The sequence below is a fragment of the Vigna radiata genome, unplaced genomic scaffold, assembly GCF_000741045.1.
Source record: "Vigna radiata var. radiata cultivar VC1973A unplaced genomic scaffold, Vradiata_ver6 scaffold_386, whole genome shotgun sequence".
NCBI classification, from domain to species: domain Eukaryota; kingdom Viridiplantae; phylum Streptophyta; class Magnoliopsida; order Fabales; family Fabaceae; genus Vigna; species Vigna radiata.
Genome location: NW_014542415.1, coordinates 87,666 through 92,594, shown reverse-complemented (window position 1 = coordinate 92,594; position 4,929 = coordinate 87,666). Strand labels below are relative to the sequence as shown.

Genomic DNA, 4,929 nt, shown 5'->3' with positions numbered 1-4,929 from the left:
TTGTTATTTAGACTTGGCTTTCGGTTTTGTTGTTAGTATTCCGAACGGTCCTGTGTTAGACCGTCCGGTTGTTAACCGTCCGGTTGTTAGCATTGTTCGTTCGGCTTTGGTTTTCTTTGCTGTTTGCTTTCTGTGCTTGAGTTGGTTATATATTGTAACCAACTCCTTGTTTCTGATACGACTTTCACGTAATATTCATTTTTTACGATCTCTCTGTTCTCTCTTCTGCTTTTCGCTGTTTTTCTGGGTTTTCTCGTTTCACTCTCACGAACCCAACAATATTCTATTCTAATATCATGTTAAAAGTGGATTTTAAATTTAATTAGACTTCACAAACTCAGTTTGTAAAATAGGGTTTGCATCCACTTATATATTATAAATTGACCTTATGTGAGACTTCCAATAATAATTGTCTATAATATGAAATGTGATCGACAAAGTTGGAAAGTTCCACTCCACATCACTTCCCTCAACTCTTGGAGTGTGGCTTATATATTTGGTGGACAACTTCACTTACTGCCAATTGATTTGAAAGGGGAATTTGACAGACTAAACACAGATAACACTCTTTATGTGCTTGTGGTGCTGTTGTCTAATTTAAGTTGACGTGTATATCGTTTTTTAGCCACCACGTCATTTTTTTAAGCGTGTTTGGTGTAGCTTAAAATTTTCATTTCAGTTGGGTTTATAGGATAAAGAAAACTGTTTGAGGAATCTGTTTCGTAGTTGGGGTATTATCAAATTATGATTTTGAAATATTACAATGCCTTCCCTATGATTATTAAATTACCTGCCGTCACATCTACTTCTTAAATTACATTCCTCTCTTTTCAGAGATTAATATATTATACTTTAATCCATTTTAGTGTGAATGATCTTATTGGGGACATCGAAACTTATAGAAGACAATAAATTTTTTGGATGAAGTTTTTAAGTAGTAAAGCTGAAACTATGGATGTTTAAAACCTCATTTGGTCTTTTAAAGAGAATCATTTATGTAGTGTTCCAAATCAAAACCAGTTACTGATGACAGTCAATGGTAAAAGTTGCATACAGAGGAAAAATTTGCCTTAGAGGCTTGTTCATAGTGGCTCACTATCTGTAAAACGTTTTTCACGGAAATGATAATAGTACATGTACATAGGAAATAGTATTGTCTTGTATGTCATGGTCAAATGGATTTAGTGGTCTTGGGTATTATTAGTGTCTATAAAGTTGTACTCAATTAATTTTAACCCAAGAATCTATTAAGAGGCTATATGTGTTGATGCCTTGCATAGCCTATGCACTGCATTCTCTTGAATGGTAAAGCTTTCCCATTTCCTTCCCTAAAGTCTCTCTAAAGCATATTGTCCTATCTTTGTGTAAACCCCCCTTTAAATTCAACAGGTTTGTTTATCTTAAAATGGACTGTTGTGGACAAACATTTTATCAAATATAAGCTTGACAATGAGGTGATTTGCACCCATATGTGTCTACTTAAGGACAACTTGTAGACATACTTGCCAAAATATCAAGACAAGAGAGAGCATATGAGAGATTTCTTTGCTTAGAATTGCTTAATTATATCCTGCACCCGTCTTTTCTTAAATAGGCAACATATAATATTTTTACATTAATATTGAAGATTGCAAGAGATATGCAATAAAGGGAAGGGCTATAGGAGATTTCCTATTTAGAGGGAGTAAATGTGAATAAATCCTAATAATAATCTATTAAAGGTAGAAAATAATAATCTAATAAAGACTAATAAATACATAATCAAATGCTTAACATCCCCTCTTAAACTAATGTTGGTAAGTCAACCACCAACAATTTACTTCAATATGCTTGGTAAGTTCATGAAACACTGGATTTGCAGTAATCTGAATAGCACTCGTATTATTGGCATGAATAGATGTAGATGTAGGTTGAGAAAATCCAAGCTGCTCCAAAAGACCATGTAACATAACCACACAACTTCAGCACAAGCAGATGACATTGAACAATATTTAGTCTCAGTAGAAGATTTATAAACATGGTCTTTCTTACATTTCCAAGAAATTAAGACACCACCAAGAAACATACACCAACATGTAGTAGATCGATGAGTATCTAGACAGCTTGCCCAATTAGCATCATTGTATGCCACAAGCTATAAAGATGAGTCTTTGGGAAAGAATAACCCATCAGATCAAAGCTTGACAGAGAAAACCCATTTACTTCCAATAGGTTTGACCGTGAGAGGACAAGACACAATGTCCCATGTGTGGTTTTCTTGAAGTGTTTAGAGTTCTTCTTGCATTGCTTTTTTCTAACATTCATGTTCCATAGCTTGGGTATATAGAAGGAATAGAAATAGAAGATAAGGTAGTTGATAAAGAAGTAGGTGTAAGAAAACCATACCAAACAGGAGGTCTTGATGATCGAGTGGACCGACGAAGGGGTAGAATAGATAGAACATGATCCAATGCATGAGGTGGGTCAGGATCAAGTGTTGGAGCATCATCAAGAGGTGGGTCACGATCCAACGCTTGACCTAAAGTTTCTTTCATGCCTTGCCTGAAAGAAGAAATTTTTTGCTTACCTTTGTTGATTTTCGACTGTGGGAAGTACTTGTTCAGAAACTTTGCAACCACGGCTTCCCATCCAGTAAAGCTATCCTCCGGGAAAGAATTCAACCATAACTTAGCATTGTCTCCCAATGAGAAAGGAAACAAACTAAGCTTTATAGTGTCATCCGGCACACCATTGATCTTCATAGTGTTGCAAATCTTGTTGAATGTGGTTAGATGCTCATATGGACTTTCATGAGACAGTACATTGAATTGGTTGCTTTCCACTAGATGAATCAACGCAGGCTTCATCTCCATACTTGCGACATTGACCCTCGGCTTTGCCATGCTGTTAAAATGATGAGGGCCAACAACTGTTGCATAATCCGCCAAAGTACGTCTACCACCATTGTTGTCCATGTTTTTCTGATCAGATTGTGAAAGTGTTTCTAGAGAAGGTTCTCTAGATATCTTGTTCCTTCTTGTCCTTCTCTGCTAGTCTCAAGTCCTTCAAGAAGAGGTTCAGAACTTTTTCCTCTTCTAGTCCTAATTGTATCCAGCATAAACTAAACACAAAACCCTAGAAAACACTGTTAGCACAAAAACAAAAATAAACAAAACAAAAACAACAAATAGAAATCAAATAAAATAAATAAAATTAAAATAAAAAAAAATAAAGTCAAAGTTTATCAAGAATCACACAAATAGAATAGTTTAAACCGTGAGTCACCGGCAACAGTGCCAAAAACTTGTTAAGACTCCGACAAGTGTACCGAATCGTATCAAGTAATATAAATGGTAAGACCAAGTATCGTTTTCCCTAGAGACTCACGGCCTAAACAGTCATGTGATTTCTTGATTAATTAAGACTTGAAAACAAAATAATTTGGTTTATAATGTAGAAAATAAACATGAATGCAAGTTGTGATCAATTGACAAGAAAAATGCACAGGTGAATGGTTTGTAAAATATGGGATGATTATGTTGTTGGGGGTTTTGATTTCTCCTATCCACTCACATGTATATAAGAATTTGTCTTCTTCATTAATGTCAATGCCACTCTCTAAAATACTTAAAATCCGATGTCTCGGTGAAGAAAGTCTATCCTTAATTACGAGTTCATACAATTCCTAGCATCCCTAATAATTAATTCTGAAGCACAAGAGCTTAAGGCAACCTAAACTCATATCCCTATGTCTAGGCAATACTACTTTTGGCAGAGATTCCCCAGATCTAGATTCCCCCGTATGTGTCCATATCAACTATCAAAACCGTGATTGGCGTGGTATTAATTGGCATGGAGTAGTTTAGGAAGTTTTTTATTTAGATATGCTGTATTTCCGTAACTGTTGAATGCTGCCTTTATTAGGTTATTTATGTTTGATTGATCCCGTAATTATAGGGATTTGTCTAGTAGAATTAGCAGCCCATACTATGCTGCTGACTTGTGTATAAATATAGAGGTTAGTAACCTCAGAATATCATAAGAGAGAGATTCTATTCTAAACTTGAGATGGTATCAGAGCTCCCGATCCTTGGGAGTCTCTGACCTTGTTATTTATCCAAATCGCAGCCTCTATTACTGCTCTACCTTCAATCTAAAACTACGGCAGCCTTTATTGCTGCGCCACCATCAGGCCTTCATTTTTTATTGTCTGCGGCAACCTTCATTGTTGCGTCACCGTCATTGCGTCACCGTCAAACCTTCGTTACTTATCGTCTACGGCAGCCTTCATTGCTGCGTCACTGTCACTGCGTCACCGTCAAGCTTTCGTTACTTATCGTGAGTGTATCGAGTTATGGCTGAAGCTGGGAACCCGGAAACTGGAGATAGATTCCAGACCACTGGAGAACTGCAGAATATCCATTCTGCTTATCGATTAAATGGAAAAAACTACCTCAAATGGTCTCAAATCTATAGGACCATCCTGAAAGGAAAAGGGAAAATCAGTCACCTGACTGGGGATGCACCGAGTGAGAGTGATCCCAAATTCAAATCATGGGATGAAGAAGACTCCATGATCATGGCGTGGCTGTGGAATTCAATGGTCCTAGAAATCAGTGATACCTGTATGTTTCTAAAATCAACAAGGAGATCTGGGAGGCAGTCGAACAAACTTACTCTAAGGCCAAGGATGCTGCTCAAATTTATGATGTAAAGGTGAAAACCGTGGCTGCTAAACAGGGAAGTAAGTCCGTTACAGAATATGCTAATCAACTTAAATCCCTACGGATGGAATTGGATCACTATCGGGTTATAAAAGCAAAGTGTTCAGAAGACTCAGCAATTCTAAAAGAATATATTGAACAAGATAGGGTCTATGATTTTTTGGTGGGCCTAAATCCTGAATATGACCAGGTCCGAATTCAAATCTTGGGAAAGGAGAAAGTCCCA

At 36.7% G+C, this 4,929-nt stretch overlaps 1 protein-coding gene across 3 annotated transcripts in view; it reads left to right on the top strand.

Annotated features, from left to right (window-relative positions):
* The window catches only part of LOC106780040 (WD repeat-containing protein 62), a 37,837-nt gene that overhangs the window by 5,872 nt on the left and 27,036 nt on the right, over positions 1-4,929 (top strand). The gene's annotated exons all lie outside the window — the stretch shown is intronic.